The sequence below is a fragment of the Mustela erminea genome, chromosome 6 (genome assembly GCF_009829155.1).
Source record: "Mustela erminea isolate mMusErm1 chromosome 6, mMusErm1.Pri, whole genome shotgun sequence".
In the NCBI taxonomy this organism is placed as follows: domain Eukaryota; kingdom Metazoa; phylum Chordata; class Mammalia; order Carnivora; family Mustelidae; genus Mustela; species Mustela erminea.
Genome location: NC_045619.1, coordinates 82,350,171 through 82,372,453, shown reverse-complemented (window position 1 = coordinate 82,372,453; position 22,283 = coordinate 82,350,171).

The following is a 22,283-nucleotide window of genomic DNA, read 5'->3' as shown; positions in this document are numbered from 1 at the left end:
GGCTCTCCTTCCCTGTTTACTCTCCTCCTCCCCCTCTCCTTTCCTCTGTCTTCCCAACCCCAGCTTGGCTCTCTGCATGCCCAGCCTTCAAAAAATTCCTACTAAGGCCACCTTAAAATATTCAGACCCAAGAGGGTCCTCAGAAGAACAAAACAAACCTTCAAGGGACAAGATCCATTTTCGTTTGAAGGCAACTGTGGTTGGTCTTGCCATTTCCCCCATTTGTATTATAACCATTTGTTTATTAACATAATTTGGCACAAGATTGGAAAATCTGGAAAAACAAGTAGTTTCAGTCTTTGCATATCATAACATATAGAATATAAAATTCAAATTAACCCAAGTATTCAAAGTAATTCTAATGAACCATTTCTCTCATTTGGGGGAGGGAATATGAAAATTTATTTCTGTTATGTCTTAACCATCAAAACTCATGATCTTGGACTTCCTTCTTGCCTTTATATAAGGTCAAAAGAGACACATGGGCTGCTTCAACAATCTTAAGGTGAACTCCAAGAATGTCACTGACAGCATGACCTTTGTGACCAAATCCAGCAACCAGAACTTATCATTTTCCTCAATAAAATTCAAACAACTATCACTGGGTACAAAAGCTGTGATTTATTATTTATTTATTTGTTTGTTTGTTTATTGCCGTTTTTGATCAGCTAGACCCTGACATAATTCCTGAGGGCAGAATTTGGCTATTTGGCTTCAAGCCCTACTTTTCCCAAAACAGTTCCCTTTCTAAGGGAAGTACCTCCAAAAGGGTTGGCCTACAGGACTGTGCCCAAATGGTCTTATTCATCTTACCAGCACATGGGGCTAAGCAAAAAAGACACCAGGTCTCTCGTTTTGTGTCAGTGTTTTGTTCTGTCTTGAGCTTCACACAGATAGCCGTGCTGGCTCAGTGTCTTGAAGCGCATTCTCTAACACAACTATCTCCAACTACTACAGAGCCTCTGAGCAAGATGGGAGTGGTCTTAACATAATGAATCATGACAGTTAAGAAAATAACACTTTTACCCAACTTCTAATTGAGTTTGTTAGTATGTAAGTGTTATCCTAATTACTTTCTCTTCCAAATTGTTTCTCAGCTTCCTATAGATTCTGTAGGAACTGTTTGTTTACAAATCTGGTGCCTTCATACTGTTGTTTTTTTGGGGTTTTTTGGTTTGTTTTTTTTTTTAATAGTTTATAGTCCTGTAGTAAATAATGGTTAAAGAGATAGGGGCAGAATCTTTCATTCTCAAATACTGCTATCTGGGGATTTACAGATCCTAGGATTCAACTCTAAAATATGAAGTAAGTCAAAATGATTCCACACTTTCACATACAAGTTTCTTGGTAGGGTTATTAATCTAATAATATCAGTTTGGGGTGAGTACACTTTGGGAAAAAAAAAGTAAAAGAAGGAAGGAAGAAGTTTTTTTTGTTAAAGAGGAAAAGAGTTCCCAGGTTTACCTTTTTTCTTCATCTAACCAAAGCCATATTTCTGGCTAAAGGTCTCTTACTCACCTTGTTATTCAATTCATGGTGCAGAGATGCCCCAGAGGCAGAGATGATCGCTGAAGGTTTATTCTATCCAGCCCTATGACTCATCGATCCTATGAGTCCACAGTTTGTAATTATAACATAATGGAAAATATTAAAGGCGAAGCTATGACTTGCCCAAAAAAGGAATACAGATTATAGTAAATATAAGAGGAATTAGAACACAAGTTAACAAACACTTTGCTTTTGTATGAACAGAATTTGAAGGAGTCATCTTAAGTAAGAAAAAGAGAGACCTAAAGTTTAATTTTTATCTAAGATTTTTTATCTAAGGTTTATTCTTCATGAAAAAATTATCTTAAACTATGTGGGTTTTGTTCTTAGGAAATGAAGCTTTTGAATAGAAGGTGTTAAATATTTTAATAGTAATTAAAATGTATTTTTACTTATTTCCTTCAGTTACTTCAGAAACGCTTATATTTTAAATTTCCTTTTCTTGTCGATATACTTTCACTTAATTAACAAAAAATTGTATTAATACTATAATATAAACACAAACATTTTTTTAAAAAAGCAATGGATTTGCCAATATGATGAGTAGCTACATTTAAAATGCAGATCCTTTATGAACTAACTGACTTACAGTAATTGTGCTGTATTTTTCCATTACAGACAAGAGCGTTTTGGACTATCTTATGAATTCAGAGTCCAGGGAATTCCAATGAGATAATGTCACTGACCTTGAGTACGAATAATCAGTGGTGAATATTGTAATATGATAATGTGAAAGTTGCAAGGAGCTCATTCTCAGACTCTACCAGGAAACCTGCTAAATCAACAATAGGATGAAACACAGTGTGAACTCAGAGAGCAGAACTTTGAGGCATGTTACCTAAAATAGAAAGGCTTCCAAACAACTGAGAGATTAAGTGTGAGCCTTCACGATTAACTGCTATTAAATTAGTTCAGCATGTGAGTGTCCATCATGTTATCTATCAGCCCTAAGTCACTTAAATGCCAAAGGTAAATGTCAGCTTTCAGCTCAGTCTTTCTTATTTGGTTGCTCCTTCTACCTATTGGATCATTTAAATCAACTAGTGCTCCCCACGTCTCGGAAAGCATGTGGCTTCATCAGAAATAACCCGTCTCTGTGAGTAGCACACTCCTCTCTGAATAAAAGACAAATACTGACTCTTTAAAGGGGCAAGGCCATAGAAGAAAAAGATTATCTGAGCCACGGTATGGATGTTTACACCCACAGGCTGCCAAAAACCTCCTTGATATTTGTCAGAAATGCAGTTGTAATTAGGGAGAGAAGAAGAAAATCAACCTCGGTTTGCTAACTGACCTGAGGCATCTAATTTATGTACATGTTCATTTTGTTAAAACATGCAAGCAAAGAGCTATTGGAGGCCATATGCCATTCGTTATGAAAAGCACATTCCTTTAGTCTTTGTAACAAAAGCCATATGGCTTTCCTAAAGTTAATTATATCATAAATATGCTGTAATAGTGGGGAGTGTGGTCTAGCAATTGCTGGAAGAAACTTTGAGACCTGGCTTTGAGTCAATTTTTCAATGGATTCCATTCAGAACCTTGGGGTAGTGACATGGCCATTGTGCCTCGGTTTCCCAATATTCAAAGTGAAGATAATAATACTAAAACGAAACCTGTGTGAGAGAAGGAAACGGAAAGGTTTTCCTACTTAAAAATAAAAGAATGTTTCAAACTATAATTCAGTTCAATAAAACGTTAAAATAGTAAATGATTTTTTGAAATACTGCCAAGTTCATCAAAAATGGTATCTTCCTCCCTTAATGCATCCTTCCCACCATTGCCAGAATAACCTTTCTGAAACACGAATCAGATTGTTTAACTCCATTGTTAAATGTTACTTATAAAATTGCACTTAAACTCTATAAATGGCCCTTTATAGTCTTCCCCAGCCTACTGTCCAGACTCATCTGCCAGCAGTCTCTCCCTGCCCTGACACACAGGCATACATAACATGTCTCAGGACAGACAATGCTCATTTACATCTCTGTGTATTTCAAGGTCTGCCAGACCTTGCTGGAGGATGCCCTATTTCCTCTTTCCCACTTAGCTCCTATGCAGGTGTCAAGACACAGACCATCATATTCCCCATGGTGAGATCTTTGACTTCCTCAGGTCATTGGTAGTTCCCTACTCTAAGCTACCATAGCATCTGCTGCTTACCTTCTTAAGCACTGACTACATTGTGCAGTCATTATTTGTAAATATATCCTCTTCTCCTCCACCAGAATTGGATCTTCAAGCGGAGAGTCTAAAGCCTGGTAAGCAGTAGGTGCTCAGTAGATACTAGTTTATTAGCTACTTTTTAAAAATAGGCAACTGGCTCCTTGACACCAGGAGTCTAGTTTCTAACAGGTTTCCATATTCATTTCAAACTCTCAACTCTCCCTCCATCTGTACCATATTCTAATAGTCAGAAAATGACCCCACGGGACCCGAAATATTCTTAACTACCAACGACAGACTCTTCCACTGTGCTGTCCTTTTGATGCAAGAAAATGAAATGATTTTAGAATGTTTTTAAGCCAAGAGTTTTCTGGTTCAACTTTAGCTAACCAAAAAAATTAAATGAAACACAAGTCCTCATTCCTGAAGCATCTTAGTGAATCATGGTTTTGTGGAACTTAACCCGGCACAGAGGCTGAACTGAATCAAGAGAGCCAAACAAGTCCAACAGATCATTGCCTCTCCATCTGACATAACCAAATGGAGTACAGTTGTGCATGGCATAATAATGATCACTATAAGTTATTTAGCATTGCTCTAATAGCCTAACTTGGTTTTTTAAAAAATCTTATTTCATTACACTTCTTCTCTACACTTTTAGGGAGAGAGAAAAACCTCTCTGATTCCATAGGATTTGGATTTTCTAAAAAGGAAAGTGTCCAAAGAATCTTTGTTCAGAAACTAAATCATCTCCACATGTGCTAAGAATAGCAAAAAAAAAAAAAAAAAAGAAGAAGAAGAAGAAGAAGAAAGAAAGAAAGAAAGAAAAGAAGAAGAAAGGAAGAACATTTATGATATGTGATATGTACCTGTGATATGTATATACAGGTAACTTGGAATAGAACCAGAAGAATGTGTGAAAGTCAAAGAGGAGAGAAAGCTAAGCGTTTGATTTACAAATTTGTTGGGAGCTATTTTATAGGAAACAAGTTTGAGGATCTGATTAATAATGGCAAGGCCATGGGGAAATAATAGTAATAATAATAATAATAATAAAGGCAAGAGGGAATCATTGATATAGTTTAGCGCCAAAACTTTAATTTCCTCAAAATATTTTCCAGATGGTTAAGAATGCCTTTCTAGGTACAGTATTTTGGGGAGCTAAATAAAAAGTTATCCATTTGCTACATGGTAATTTTTCAGCCAGATGTCACATTCATTTTAAATTGTCATTACTGATACCAACACTTTGAAGTTTGAGACACCTGCCTGGGGGCCAGCAGCATACTCTATCAGAATGTCAGGAACAGTCACGAGGACCTGGGCCCTGGGAGACAGGGCTGTGTGTCATGGGTATGTAGCAACTCTGGGCTTTGATGTCTACTTTCCCTCCAGAAGGAGAGTACTAAGCAAATGTCTCAAGAGTTTCTCCTTTCTTCCTCCTGCATCTATAGGATGCAAGTCATGGAACAATGACAGGGGAGAAGTAAGGAAGAGATGAAGGAGGGAAAGAAGGTGGCATTTCTTGATTCTCCTTTTCATCTTAGTGGCCACAGACCCAGACTGGGACTCAGAAGTCTGGACGCTCATCCTCAAACACACTTCTTTGCTAAGTTAATGAATGTCTGTACTTTCTCTGTCAGTCTTCTCTTTTCTTAATAGAGATATGAACAGTATGAAGAACCCTAGTAACCACACATGAATTTCTTAAAAGTCTATTATATAAATGCAATGACGTTTAAAGTATCATTTTCAAATTACCAAGCTATGCATGCATTCATTCATTTGACAACTAATGTTGAATGCCTGCTATGTATCAGATGCTGGCTGCTGAAATTTAATGTTAAGCAAAACACATACCTGTCCTCATGGAGTTTAAAGTATAATTTGGAAGCCAAGGACTGATCAAATAATCACACACATAGAGAGTTACAGACTGGTGTGTATATAATTACAACACACACTTACCATGATCCAAAAAATACTGTATTTCAACTATTGAATATTCCTGTTTATTCTCCACTTTATTTAAGTTAACTTTAAGTATCAAACAAGTCTTAAAAAATACTTTCCCAATATAGTATATTACTTACCAATTCAGGCTTTTAGATAGTGATTAATATTGATCTTTTCAGGTGGAATTGGACCTTCACTTAGTAAAACAGAAGAAATATTGGTATAAACTTAAAACCATAAGATAAGAAGTCAACACCTAAAGGAACTGCCAGCTTATTTGCAGAAAAGCTATCTTTCAGTCTTTATAATACAAAGATCCCATCTCTGTGGTGATCATAGCAGCTGACACATCATATGTGCCAAGGTACAATTCTAAGCACTTTGTAAATATTAATTCATTAGTTATTGTAATAACCCTCTGAAGTAGGTATTAGTAGTGGTGGTGGTATTATCCCCATTCTACACCTAAAGAAACTGAGGCACTGAGAGATTAAATTACCGATCTGCTGCCACACAGCCAATCAGTAGAGTCAAAACTCAAGCCCAGTCTGTATTCTTAACCAACATGGCACACACCTCTTGTTCATACAGCTGGTCTACTGGACCATACCAAAAACTATGTTTTTTTGGTTCAGTAATCTGGACAGCATGTTCAAAACCTACTTTTGTCTCCTCATTGTTCTGATAATGACTTTATCCTTCTCACACACAGAATAAATTCCACTTGGTAACTCCTTGTGAGAGTTACATTTAAAACAAAGAAAAACAAAACTTCCAATTTCTTTCTATCAGAAATTTGCTTTTAGGATTAAAAAGAGAGAGAGAGATGGATTTCCTTATTGCTTTTTTTAAACCAAGAGGCTCAGTTGCTCATGTTCTAGCAAAATGTCTTCTCCCATTGTTCTTTCACAGTAAGGTGTTTGTACGTTTGATAGACATTCCACCCCGAAGGAAATGATTCTCCCACAATGCGATGCAGTGCAGTGTGAAATGAAGCCATTAGTCTAAATTTGAAACTCTAACATAAGGTGGGAAAGCTAGACCGTGTTCTAGCCCCACATTGTTTTGAGGCTGGAAATGCATCTACAGAAGGTATGTTGACAACTACAACATTTTCATCTCAAATCCTGCTGCTTCCCAGACTTCAGTCATGCTAGAAGATTTCAGGAGTGAAAGGGGTGGGGGGGAAGGAGCAAAGCAAAAGAGACATGTTTTAACAAGTTGGTGTGGAATGCCTTTTGACTTTTTCTTACAGTGGAAAGATTCTTTGGGAGATGAAGATTAAGCAATCATCAGAAATGAGTCTCCTCATATGACTAGAGAATTAGCACAGAGATTATTTTTTGAATTTAAAACATCAGAAGCCAAGATTGAAATGAAGAATGACTACAAGAAACTAACCATCGTTAAGCTTGATACTGCTTACAAGACAAAACAGGAATCTTTGGGGCAAGTGCCATCAAGATGTGTTGGGGAACAGGAGTTTTTTTATTGTACAGAAAATGGAGAACATGAAAAACTGTGTATAGTTGTTAAGATATTGTACACCTCTAAAATAAAACACTCCAATTTATAAAAACACTTTTCTTCTCAGCAGGGTCCATGAAACACATGGAGTGCAGGGATTAGTCCTTATTTTGTAAGTGGGCAGGGTGGTGGGGGGAAGCTTAGCTCTAAAATGACAAGCTAATACTTTAAGAAAAAAAAGATACCAGACTTTGTGGGTACACAGTCATTCCTTAACAGAACTCCAACTTGAATCTCCCAAACTTGTCATGAAAATGTTAGCTTTAAGCAGGTGTACCTTTCTCAGGAATGGGAAAGGTCTTGCTCAATAACTGGTGATTGGCCATCAGGAAGCAAAATGTAAATGAGGAGGATAAGTGGGAATGCCCTCCCACCCCACAAAACTCAGCTTCTCCACTCCAGGATCACGTTAAAAACAAGTGCCTTCACTTAGTGCCAGACTACCTTCCATCCTCCTCACTCGACTCTTTAAGTCCCATAAATAAAGTAGAATGCTCTGGACAAAGTACACCCTGCAAGGGACACAACACTTTCAGACAAAAACTCAACTTTGTCTGCTTGCCCAAGGTGACCTAGATTTTTGAGCTAAGATACTGTGGTAAGAACAACATGAAGAACTGGTTAAACTAATTTTCTCAGCTAGAAGGGCATAGGAATGATGTAGGAAATACAGGCATCTCCCAGAGCTGCTCTTCCTGTTTTCACCACTTATAACTCAGCTTGGGAGTCTTAGTATGTATAAACCTAGTGGCTAGGTTTCAGTTTAAAGAACACAATGATTTAAAAAGAAATGCTGTCAGCGATAGTACTGTATGATTAAGAGTCCACTGAGGCAGACCTCTGTCTGGCAACAAAAGACGTAGGAAGTGTTAGGCCAAACAAATTGAAGTTCCATCTTTAGAGGATTGTCACAATTATCTGGGAACTGCCCATGAAACAACCATGAAAACTTTCAAAGCAACAAATCATAAAAGCAAGTTCATATGACTCAAACTGGGTAATAAATCACAGCCAGTGTTTATCAAATGCCAGAAGCTTTACATATGTTGTAACCCCCATTTCACAGATGAACAAACTGAGGCTCAGAGAGTTTATTTGCCTGGCCAAGGTTACATATCAGTTGGCTACATAGCCTACTCTGTCTCTACCATCACTCCCTGCCCATAGATACAGTGCCACACCACCCTTGTAGTGCAGTGACTTGGAAAAATAGTTATAACATTGAATTTAAAAAAATCATACAAGCTGTGGCCATTGCAATCATGTGAAAGCTTACAAGCAGGTGAGAAAGAATTGGAAGGAAATCTGAAGCATAGTTAAAAGTCATGTTAGGGTGGTAGGCTTATGGAGGACTCTTAAAAATTTCACTTTGAGGCAACCCTTGGAATGGGAGAAGATATTCGCAAATGACACTACAGACAAAAGGCTGATATCCAAGATCTATAAAGAACTCATCAAACTCAATACATACAAAACAGAGAATCACGCCAAAAAATGGGCAGAAGACATGAAGAGACACTTCTCCAAAGAAGACATATAAATACCTAACAGACAAATGAAAGAATGTTCCTCATCACTAGCCATCAGAGAGATTCAAATTAAAACCACATTGAGATGCCACCTTACACCAGTGAGAATGACCAAAATCAACAAGACAGTAAACAAGTGTTGGAGTGGATGTGGAGAAAGGGGAACTCTCTAACACTATTGGTGGGAATGCAAGTTGGTGCAGCTACTTTGGAAAACAGTGTGGCGATTCCTTAAGAGATTAAAAATAGAGCTTCCCTATGACCCTGCAATTGCACTATGGGTATTTATCGCAAAGATACAGATGCAGTGAAAAGAAGGGCCATCTGTACCCCAATGTTCATAGCAACAATGACCACAGTCACCAAACTGTGGAAAGAACCAAGATGCCCTTCAACAGATGAATGGATAAAGAAGATATGGTCCATATATACAATGGAGTATTATGCCTCCATCTGATTGGATGTATCAACATAACTTCTGTATCAACATGGATGGGACTGAAGGAGATTATGGGGAGTGAAATAAGTCAAGCAGAGAGAGTCAATTATCATATGGTTTCACTTACTTGTGGAGAATAAGGAATAACACAAGGACATTAGGAGAAGGAAAGGAAAAGTGAATTGGGGGATATCAGAGGGGGAGACCAACCATGAGAGACTGTGGACTCTGAGAAACAAACTGAGGGTTTTGGAGGGGAGGGGAGTGGGGGGAGGGGTGAGCCTGGTGGTGGGAATTAAGGAGGGTATGTATTGCATGGAACACTGGGTGTGGTGCATAAGCAATGAATCTTGGAACACTGAAAAAATAAAATTAATTTTTAAAAAAACTTTAAAAACAAAAAAAAAATTCTCTTTGTATGGTTGCAAATAGATAAATACTTGTTGAATATTTCAGTGATTATACACTGAGGAGAGTGTTCAGAACCAGGTGAGATCAATCACCAGGGAAGACCACCTGGAGAAGGGGAATTTTCATTACCATCTTGGGGCTCATATTGACCAAAGGGAGAAAGAAGTTGCTGGAGCAGTGACCAGACTCTCGATTTGTCACAGTCAAAGGCACTCAAGTAAAACAAGGCTGCTATGGCATGAAAGACAGATGTTGGGAAGGAGGCAATGTCTGAATTTTATAAGCATATGAGGAACTTTATTCTAACTGTTGTGTGGACTATGGTTAAGAGAACAGGGACAAGGGCAGGGAAACCACCAAAAAACAGTGAAATGTGAAAAACATTTCATGTGGTGTGAGCTCCCAGTCCGGTCAGAGCATAGCATTGTCTAAACCATCCCCATGAAGAGCCTCAGGTAAATGTGCCCATGGCACTTGTCCCCCCTCTTCTAAAGGAGGGTTAGGGATCCTACAATCTCAGGAATGGCATAAGGCTTTTACCACACCCAGCTGATCATATCCATCAAGCTCTACAGGCAGATAAATACTACAAACTGAGAATATTCAACGCACTTAAGTGTTGCTTTCCCCACCCCCCACCCCTCCCGCCCTAGAGAAACCCAGGAGCGTTTGTATAAGCCTCACATGAGTGGGTATCCATGATCCACCCATTAGAGAAATAATGCCTTTAAAGTGAAATGCCCTGACTTGCATTTCATTAGTCATCAATAGATAAGCCAAATGTAGAGCTGAGATGTAAATACGTCTAACTGGGTGGTGGACGCTAGAGGTAAGCAAATAAATTTACGTTTAAAAATAGTTGCTATTTTAGGACCATACAACATCAGGGCTTTGTGTGCTCACTTATGTGTGACTTCATGTCATGGTAGGAGTGCATACTTCAGGAAGACGGCTTTCGTTCTAATTATGGAAATGACGGGACTGATCAAATTACTACCAGCATATCTTGCGTTACACGGAAGAAACGATGGCGACAAAGAGCTTTGATCTGATGACTGAAAATTGCCAGCCATTTCTACAGGGCTTTGGAGAAAAGGAAAGCTCAACTGGTGATCAAAACGTAAACAAGGGCCGTGGAAGGTTGTTTGACCTTGAATCCCATGGTGGTAGGCATGACTGTTTTATCCTTAGTTACTGATGTCAAGTTTAAAGAAAAGTAACTGGTAGGAAAAGGAGCTGTATTAATTCTCTGTAAACTTTGGACAGAAGTAATTTTTTTTATTTTTATTTTTTTTAAGATTTTATTTATTTATTTGAGAGAGAGAGAATGAGAGGCGAGAAGGTCAGAGGGAGAAGCAGACTCCCCATGGATCCAGTAGCCCGATGCGGGACTCGATCCCGCGACTCCGGACCGTGACATGAGCCGAAGGCAGTTGCTTAACCAACTGAGCCACCCAGGCGCCCTGAATGATTCTTTTTATAGATATTGTTGATGGGTGTCTAATTTGTGTCCTATTTGCTAGATTTTAAAATAAATACTTTGCCCAGTTAAAAAAGATTGGGGGAAAGGTCAAGTGTGGCCTGATTTTGATAACCTGATTGGTTCATTCCGTGTGTCCTAGCTCCTAGAAATACCACCAAAACTTTGAGACTCTTCGCCTATCCCCTCGGATTGGTGGCTTGCTGGGGATGGTGTGGTTAGTAAAACAACAAGGTAGGGAACCACCCCCCGCCCCCCACAATCATTCCTTAAGCTGAAATTCTTGGCACTTGTGCAGGGGAAGAGATTAAGTCTTTTGCTAGGCTGCCTGGGGGCAGGGAATAGAAAAATCAGTAGCCAAATGGACACAGCCCACAGTCTTGTCATTGCATGCCCTAGACAAAGATTATTATATGCATAATAATAAGATTTTCTGCTTCACAGTTATTTTTACTTCCGGGTAGATTGTGCTTATTAAACAGTCAATGGATGTATTTTCTTGGGCAGCGCTCGTTAATTCTTGACCCTCTACACTCCCCATCCTGCCCGAAACCCCTCCACACAAACACATGCCAAAAGGTGGGAGAGCAAAAGTACTAATGTGCCCATTTAACAACAGTATACCTTCCAAGATGTCAGAGTCTCAATGGTGGAGTCATGAACAACCCTCTCAACTGTGCCGAAGGTCAAGCACAAGCAGGGAAGGACGCTGAGAAGTCATGGCTCTAGATAGGGTTTTTTTGTTTGTTTGTTTTTCTCTTTCTCTGGTTTGCCTAAGTTATGGCAAAGAATGATGAACAACTACGTGAAATAAATTTCTACCAGCCCATAATTTACTGAGCAACCTGTATGGAACTGCATAAAAATAGCATAATGGTTAACCCTGATTAGTTTGTCTTTTCCTGCATTTCCAAGTCAGGTTTCCTTCCTCTCCCTGCTGACAGGCACTATATTCTCTCCTGCCCTACCCTCAGAAAGCATTCACCAGAAGGAGCCAAAAGACTGATTGTCCTTCAGGGCAGAATGACTAATGAGGCTTTAAGTGGGCCCTTCTTTAGAATAAAGAGCTGCCTGGGGTCCTGCACTGAAAGCTGGGGGACTGATGGGGAAAGGTCTGTTCTGAGCCTTTGAAAGGATGCCTGCCTTACCCCAGGATTCACACACACATATTTTTTTTTTTAAGATTTTGTTTATTTACTTGACAGAGAGAGAGACAGCGATAGAGAGAGAGAGAGAGAGAGAGAGAACACAAGCAGGGGGAGTGAGAGAGGGAGAAGCAGGCTTCCTGCCGATCAGGGAGCCAGATGTGGGGTTCCATCTGAGGATTCTCAGGATCCTGGGACCATGATTCAAGCAGAAGGCTGGCGCTTAACAAATGAGCCACACAGGCGCCCCTCCCACCTAATCTTGGATCGACTCTGATGCCCAGTACCAGGAGAATCAACTAGCGACTTATTGCTTATATTTCATTTACATACATTCCACCAATATTTGTTTCTTGGTTGCTGTAGCAGCATGTTTATTTGATCTGAGTTCAGTAGTTAAAGGAGGCCGTAGGGGTAATGTCCTTCATTGAGAAATATGAGCTGTGTCTACCCCCTGGAGCCCCGGGCTTCCTTGCCTGTAGCTGTAGGCGCAGGGGCCCCTTTTCCACTAATGGTGGAAACACCATTCCGAGAATCCTGCTCCTTAATCTCTCCCTTATCAACATCTACTCTGGAGCAGGCAGGAGAGCACCATGATGTCAGCAGGGTGACATCAGGCTGAGAGGGAGCACCTCCTTGACACCTTCTACCCCTCCCCGCTCACCAACACCCCCCCCCCCATAAGAGCAATGCGGCTTCCATGCAAGCACAACCCAGCATAGAACTTGCCGGGTCAGATTTGTTCAGGAACGCACTTATGCCATGTGATCACCATATTCTCCCTCCCCGTTCAAACCCTCAGGTCCTGGTCTCTTGGCCTGGGAAGTAGCTGTGCTGACCGCAGTGACTGACGTCATGCCTTTGGGAGTCAGATACTGAGTTCAAATCCCAACTCCATTTACTCCACGCCAAGTATCAGGCAAGTTTCCTAGTTACTCGGACCGTCACCTTCTTCATTGGTAGAATGGAGATAATGACTACTTTGCAGACTGATACGAGGATGAAACAGAATAATGCATGCAAAGCGGCATGTGAGCTACATAACAGGCGCTCAATAAAAGCTCGATGGTGTTATTAATGGAATCACCATATAGGCAGTTGCTCAGCTGAAGCAGTAACCTTAGATGGCGTTCCTCCTTTCCTCCTCAGTATTCAACTGGACTTCATGGCCCATTAATTCTACCTCCTAAATATAGTTAAAATCCATTTCCTCCTCCCTCTCCCTGCTGCAATAGCTAAATATCTTTTCTACTATTATAACCTTTAACTTCACTTGTATATTCACCTTCTTCCTCGTCCAACCATTCTGCACACTTCCCAACAGTGGGAGCTTTCCAAAAGAAAGTGCCCATGACATGCCCCATACTGGGGTCCTTCGGGGGTTCCACACGTTACCTTCAGGCTGCAGTCCCAGATCCTCAGCACAGCATTCGGAGCAAGGACTGCGACTCACTGCCTCCTCACCACTCCGGGCACTTGTACTCCTTCCAACAGCCTCCTGTGCCACTGTCTTCGAACAGACTGTTTCCTGTATATGTTCCTGTCTTCACATGGTGGACTCCCAGGGAGCCTCTAACATTCAGACCCCAGAGTCTTTGCCCAACAGTCTCCCTGACTCCCTGCTTGCATATTATGCTAGTTTATTTTCTGTTCACTTGTCTGGCTCCTTTTGTTTAGGACTGAGTTTCCTGAGGTGAGGAGAGCTGTTTGTCCTGCTGCATCTGTATCCCAAGCAACAAACAACAGACGCTGAATCAATCCCTCCTGCAAATTTTTAATGAGCATCCTATCTGGGCCGAGCACTGAGCAAGGTGCTAGACACACCCTCACTCTCCATCACTGCCCAGTCCCCTGTGGATCTGTGATCCTTGGTGCCTCAGGGAAGTGTAAGCGGGATTTGACTACCTAACATCTCTTTCTTCAAACTCCCACGCAAACCTCAGGAGCTGCCCACTCATAGATACAAACCCTTACGTATAACCTAAATTTATTCTCACTGTCATGCCCTAATAATGGGTCCGTGATTAAAGGAGTGAGACTGATACAAAGCGAAGGTCAAGCAAAGCTTTATTTCGCGCTAAGCATCAAGAATCTAACCGAACGTTCGGGGACACACCTCTTACAAGAGAGGGCGACCCTTCTCTGTTTCACAGACTAGCTTTTAAGGGCAAAGGCCATGCAGTCAGGCCTGGCCACGCACAGGTGGCCAATGAGATTGTAACACACACAGGAAACTCCACAGTGATGCTAGGTGACCAACTGAGTTACAATTTACCCTAGTAGACATTTGAACCAGCCTATTACACCTTGGTTGGGATTGGCGCCCAAAAGGCTCCCAAAGGGCAGGGCCCATACTCCTTGGTAACCAGGGAGACAGTATGCATCCCCCCACTGATCGGATGTCTCCACCTGGCCTGACCCACCTTTGTATCTGGGCTTTGTTACCGGAAGCTGGTTTATCCCCTGGGGGAAGGGGAGCAGGGACAGTTTCTAAATAGGTCCTTACACTCACAAAAACCCTATAAAGTATTGATCTAAGTTTTGCAAGTTAGAAAGCTCTGGGAGATTTAATGGCTTATCCAATGTCAACCAGCTGGTGATTGTCCCACACACCCAGGTATTAGAGGAGGTGGGCTTGCATAGCAGTTATGAGCTAGCTTTTGGAGTGACACCAGCATAGGTTCAAATCCTGACCTTTCTGCATCCGATCTGTCTTATAGAAATGACTTCATTCGTTTGAGCCTGAGTTTCCCCCTCTTGTGAAACTTATCTATCTACTTCACATGGTGGTGTGAAATCTAAATTAAGAACTGAATATAAGCTTTTGGTCCCAGAGCCTGGTGAGATCCCAGGGGGACCCAAAACATTTCAGAACCCATATTTTTAATCATTCCTTGGTTCTTACTTTCTGAGGAAGGATTGGACTGAGAGGAGGAAAGCAGAGTTGATCTGAAGTTGCACAGGGAATCTGAGGCCCAAACATAATGCCCTTGTTTCCAGTAATCAAGGACACTGAGAAAATTGCCTGTGTGCCAAGTACATTATAGATATTTCCCAGAGAACTCAGATCTTGTCCACCATCAAAGAATGAGGCCCTATGAAGTGGGGAAGTCCTTTGAAAAGTACAAATAGGCAAGATTGTTTTCATTACTAACAGTCTGAGTTGGGGCCCCCTGTAACTGCAGTGAACTTGTCAGGTTATCCAAAAATCATTTCTTTCTTCTATCACTTCCGTAGATAGTGTTCACTTGATACTCAGTAAGATTCATGTTAATTCTGTCAGGTAGAGTATTTTGGTCCCATTTTGCAAAAATAACACGACCTACTTATAGGTCTGCTATTGCTATAAAGGAATAAAATTGTTTTCACCATTTCTCATAATCTTGAAGCTATAAACAGTGATGATGATATCACACAATTATTACGCTCATACTATGTGCTAGGCACTGGGGATTTTTTAAAAAATACATTATTTCACATAATGGAAGAACCCAGTGAGATGTCATATGCTATGAGTGGCAGAGCAGGGAATCAAACCTATCAGAAGCCAAGTTCTCTTCAGCCATTCTGCGCAAAGCACCTGCTACACAATGGGTCCGACACTATCAGGAAACTAATATAGGGAACATACCTCCCCTGTCCTAAAGGGATTTACTGTGTAGCTCCAGCTTAAGTCTTGCCTTGGACAAAAGAAGGGATCAGTAAGTACATAGGTAGAGTCCATGGAGTAGTCAGCCTAAATCTAAGACAAAACAGCATGGGAAGGAGGGTAAATCCTTGCTGACATGAAGTACAGAGGTAGGAGGAGAGGAAAAGAAAGCTGGGAAGTCAGGAAAGGCCCCAAGAGAAGATGCTCTCTGAGATCACCGGGACTCCATAATCTCGTCTTAGCTCTCAACTGCAGTGTCCTTTGCCATTCTCATTAGAATTTCTATTCTATTTATAATCTTGACCTAAGTCCCAGCACCTGTTGTGACTCTATCTTGCAATCAAAGTAAGAGGATCTGGCTTGCCTCCCTCTCTCTCCGTGTTCGCTGGGTTGCTCCCTTTAAAACAGCTCTCTTCCCATGATCTGCCTCTCACCCTTGACATAGTATGACTGCCATGGGAGCCGAGGGCCATGGGTTCGTACCTCACTGAGTCTGAGTCACAGAGACGTTCCAAACGAGAATGGGAAATGACGGCAGGAGCTCCTGGCTCCAGCAGGATTTGTTTTCCTTTAGAGGACGACGTGATCTCAAGTTAGACTGTGTCTTTTGGGCTGGGCTATCATATCATTTTGTGAAACTGGATCTAAAAATCATGTTTTATATGAAGACCAAGTTTTTACTAAACAGCAAAGCCTTTCATTTGGCACAGTTGAAGGTGTTCTTTAAAAACCCCCATATTCAGTCTTAGTCTTAGGATAACATTTACTTTTGAGTTGGGTTTAACAAAATTTCACGTTATGGTTAGTTCTGGTGTTGACGGACTAGTCAAATGTGTTAATAACCACCTGAAGTTGTATGGATATACAAATAATAACACTTGTACATAAACCTATATAACTCGTCCAAGATTTCAATCATTGCATTCCTTTGTGTTAATACACTTTGTGCAGCTTTGAATTATATAGCTTAAAAATCACACACTAGCAACTCAGACACAAGTGTACACATGCTTGAGGCTTGTGTATATTTGAAGGCTCTAGACACGGCTTTTATGCTTTCCTATCCCCCTTTTCAGGGTAGCCTTGAGCTGTAGAATGTGCCAGAAGCCATTTCTTAATAATGAAAATCTGGCCTGGCCCCTTGCTCAGACAGAACCTCCCCATCAATGACAGAACCGAGTTCAAGCTCCATAACGATGATGGTCTGCCACAGTGTTTTGGCCTGAGTTTCCCCAGTTTCCCCAGATTCCCATGCACCTCTTAATTTCCAGCCTCCTGGAGGAGGTTCTCCCACTGTCCCTGCACCCACATTGTGACATTTGTGTAGTAGTTGCCTTTTCGTGATTGTTAGAGGTGGCAGAATCTCTGTAAACTCTTGGCTGTGTGATCTGGGCCCTAGGCAACCAGCCTGCCTCAAACTCAAAGGCCCAGCCATTCTCCTATAACTACCAAATTATTGAGGCTGCTTCAAAACATTCATTTTGCCATTTTTTTTAAAGAAGTGTCTTCTCATGTAAGATATAAGGTAGGCTTTACCTGCTTAAAAAAAAAAAAAAATTAAACTAAGCAGATCTTATTTAAACGTATTAATTCATTTCATCTTCCTATTTGGTGAACTATTTAACATGTAATTATTTCCTAATGGGAGAAGGGGATATAGAATCATTAAGACCCCAGTGAGAACTGAGCAGAGGATAAACTCTTTCCCACTTGTCTCTTAGCAGATCTAACAAGTTAAAGGGTAAACAGTAAACAAGATGAGCTCAGAAGAATATCAGAGCTCAATAAACATCCAGCTCGGTTTCCTAGGAATTCTGCAAGCTCGCTCTGTTTTGTGAGAGACCTCTTGGGAGGATAAAGGATGGATGGTGAGTCCTACCATCTGCACATCAAAAGAGCGCATAATCTATATGGAAGTGATCCACTGTCCCCAATTTCTGTACATTGGGATGCCCCACTATAAACAGATAAACGGGATGCTGCCTGCCACACCATGCCCTTGCCAGAACAGCCCCTGGGGTCAAAGCCAATGAAGGGAAGCCAATTCCAACTCATCTGGCAACAGAGAAAGATCCCAAACTCACATCCTCCCACAGACTGAGTCTACACTTACATATGGAACAGTTACCTCTTTAAAAAAAAAAAAAAAAAAAAAAAAAAACCCTAAAGGCTGACTGAGTGATGACTACACATTAGATAAATAAGACGAAAACTGGGTGGGAAAGGCTGTGACGCACTCTTACCATAAACCCCATCCCAGGCACTGGGACCAGCCACTGGGCAGGAATTCAAAACCCTAAACCTCTCCCTGAGGAGCAAAAGGCTCACACCATACGTCCAGTCTCCCAGCTTTTAAGACACACTCTTGAGAGAGGATCCTCCAAAAAATCTAATTTTTTTTGAAGATTTTATTTATTTATTTGACAGACAGAGATCACAAGTAGGCAGAGAGAGAGAGAGAGGGAAGCAGGCTCCCCGCCGAGCAGAAGGCCCGGCTCAGGGCTTGATCCCAGGACCCTGAGACCATGACCTGAGCTGAAGGCAGAGGCTTAATACATTGAGCCACCCAGGCGCCCCCCAAAAAATCTAATTTTGAAAACCAAAGGGGCCCATGTCCCAAGACACACAAAACAGTAGTGATCTGAGGCAGGGCTCCTAAAGGGTCATGTACTCACCAGAGGCCAGGGGCCAGCTCCCAGGCAGCCTCGGCACCCAGATTTTGGTGAAGGAGGCTCACCTGTTTCTATTAAAGCCTGGACCTGAGAAGCAGGTATCTGATGGAACACACACATTTAGGGGACTGCCTAATGCTTTCCAGGAATGGACGCCAGTGGCCATCTTTGCACACCCTTAGTGTGCGCCAGAGCGCCAGGGCGCCAGTGTCTCCCGAGAGGGAGCCAGTACCTACATCTTCTGCCATGGTTCTTGCAGCTGCCCCTCAGGGGATGCCCGCCTCTTGATCACCTGGCTCCGGAAGCCAGGGGAGCTTATGTTCCTCTCACATGGCACTGGGGTAATCAGTGTCACCTCAGAAAAGAGCCTGTTCCCCTGTCTGGCACCCCAATTTTGGTGCTGCCCTGGGATACCTCTTCATCACCTGGTTCTGGGGGCCCAGAGGACATGCATGTGACCCCTCAGAACTGTCAGTTTGTGCTTTCTCTTATAAGCTGCTGCCTGAGGGTCTGGCTTTCAGTCAGACTGAATGAAGGTGCTGAGATCCTCCCCTTTGAGACACTGACAGGTCTTGGCACATAGTCAACCCTTAAATGCCACTGAAAATAGATTAGGCAGCTTAGACAAACTCAGGAATTTGAGGAATAACCAAAATCTGGGCTAGGGCTAAACAAAAAGTTTCAACTCCTACATGAAGGCGAGTCTTCAAGCCTAGGGAGTTGACTATTGCCTTATTTCCATAGGTATTCATTAAAAATGCCCCTTTCCTACAGAGGCCTTCCTTGGAAGGAAGATTTCAGCCTCTCCTCAATACTTCCTAGCCCCCTTCCTTGCTTTTCCCTAATACATTGCTATTTAACATGGAAAATATTTTTATATTATTTTTATTTCTCCCACATTACAACAACATTTTTACAAAATCAGAGATTCATAACTATTTTTGCCTCATTTTTCACTGTTTGGCTCCTTCTTATAGAGCAGCACCTGACATACGGTAGGTGTTCTATTCATATACAAGGAATGAATGGATAAACATCAGGATATCAGCCTTCAACATATGTGTGGGTTTGTTCCTCAGCTCGCTTTCTCATTCCGTCATTCTAATTGTTTATGCTGCACAAATAAGGCACTGTCTTAGTATAGCTTTGATATAAAATGTCTTCACATCTGGTTAGGAAACTTCCCTACTCCTTTTGCTCTAGCTCCATAACTTTACTTTTTTCAAAACTTTTTTGACCAGGATTGCTGTTCTGCTGCTCTGTACATGTTTTAAAGTCCGCTTGTCCAAACACTATTGGGGTTTTGATTTGCCATTTATAGATTAATTTGGGGAGAATTCACATGTTCACCATACCAGGTCTTCTCATCTATGAACACAAAACAAGTAGTTCAGCGAGTGACAGATCTCAGATGGGAAACCAGATCTGCTAGCCTTCCACCCCAACCCATTCTTCCTTTGGTTGAACTTTGTGGGACTGATTACACATGTTGCAGGACTCTGGTGCTCACTCTGCTTAGTGTCATAACCACATCCTAAAATGCTGGCTGATTGTCCTCCTTCACTTTTAACATGCTGTGTAATTGACTCAAGGGGCTGTTGTCATCCTGCAGTCAAAGGCAGTCAGTCCTACTACTTCTCTGAGTGTGGCAATGACCTTCACCTCTGGAAAACAACTTTTTAGTCACCCAGGGAGGAGGGTTTTTTATTCACTTTTTAAAATTAATTACATTGGGGATAAAAGTGAAAGTTTAAAAGATGATGGTGACATATAGTACCCAGGCTCCTTTTATTTTACTTTGCTAACCATGAGAATTCATGAGGCAATCACTGGACTACTTGAGCAATCCCTTAAGTGGTTGCAAGTTCCTGTTAATGTCTGTGGCTACTCTCCTGCCCTGTGCCAATGATAGACTGCTGGCCAAACATCAGCCTCCTCTCCAGTGAGCCTAGACAGTCTTAGAATCCTTTCAATATGGTGCTCCATTAAGTTCGACTGATTAATTGGCTTTGCTAAGAAGGGGAAACCTATTTACCATCCTTTTCCTCTTTTGGTCTAGTAAGTTTGGAAGCACTTAAAACTGGGATGAGGACAAAGTCAGAGTCCACTGTGTGGCTTTGGAGGGACACTGGGAGTGCTCTGAAAGGGAGTGTCACCCCCTTTATCTAAAGGCAGGAAGTCTTGAGTAGAGGAGCCATCTGAGTTTGTAAAAGCACAGATTTGGCTCTGATGATGGCCTAGATAACAAAGTACTTGTGGGTGCCCAGAGGGTGCAGAAAGAGATGAGTTTAGTAACAAAAGCAGGTGACCTAGCAGGTGGTATTGGTACAAAACACAAGGTATGAATGCTGCCTTTTTTCAAGAATAGTAAAGGACACCAGGGTTGGGTTCTAGAATAACTGTCATGTTAATTTCAAATAATATACCTGCACATCAGTAAAGTCATATTTAACCCTAGAAGTATAGAGATTCCACTCTTAATTTGCTATTATCAATCCAGGCTGCTTGTTATCCTGGGGATCCAGGGTTGCTGCTGAGCAAGGCAGTACTTGAACATAGCTGACCTCTGCTGGAGTCAGATATGGGTTCAAATCCTCACTTTGCCAGTTTGAAGGCATGTGTCTTGAAACAACATATATAACCTTTGTAAACCTCAGTTTCTTTCTCTGTCAACTAGGGATAATAATAGAACTTATCTAAAAGGATTGCTTGAGGATTGAACTAATACATTGAGGGTGCTTAGCTTAGCACAAATAAGCAATCAACCCTGTATTAAAATTTTCTCCTTCTGTCTGTCTCACTTGTATACAGTGAGCTTAAAAGTGAGAGAGTTTGGGGTGCCTGGCTGGCTCAGTTGGTGGAATGTTCAACTCTTGATCTCAAGGTCATGAGTTCAAGCCCCACATTCCACATAGAGTTTACTTTAAAAGAAAAGAAAACTTAAAAGTGAGAGAGTTTGGGAGTTTGGGGCTGATTAGGAGAATGGATTTTTCTTGATGTCTGGGACTTGAGTCAATATAAATGTGGCATGATATTTCCTGCCAGAGCCCTGTTATATCTACACATTTTGAAGAATACAATTTGGGCTCTAAGTTACAAAATCTATCAAAAAATCCTCTTGACTTTCAATGTCATCATTTTAGAATCATGGATTCTTAAAATCATTTCAGATATCAAATATTGACAGGTTAAAAAGACTTTTGCCTAAAATATTTAAAATTAAATATTGCTGAAGTTATAAATATCTACATTTTAGTTTTAAACTCTAGGCCTATTTTATTTATTTATTTTTTTATTATTTTTTTTAAATTTTTTATTTTTTATAAACAGATATTTTTATCCCCAGGGGTACAGGTCTGTGAATCACCAGGTTTACACACTTCACAGCACTCACCAAAGCACATACCCTCCCCAATGTCCATAATCCCACCCCCTTCTCCCAAACCCCCTCCCCCCAGCAACCCTCAGTTTGTTTTGTGAGATTAAGAGTCACTTATGGTTTGTCTCCCTCCCAATCCCATCTTGTTTCATTGATTCTTCTCCTACCCACTTAAGCCCCCATGTTGCATCACCACTTCCTCATATCAGGGAGATCATATGATAGTTGTCTTTCTCTGCTTGACTTATTTCGCTAAGCATGATACGCTCTAGTTCCATCCATGTTGTTGCAAAAGGCAAGATTTCATTTCTTTTGATGGCTGCATAGTATTCCATTGTGTATATATACCACATCTTCTTGATCCATTCATCTGTTGAGGGAC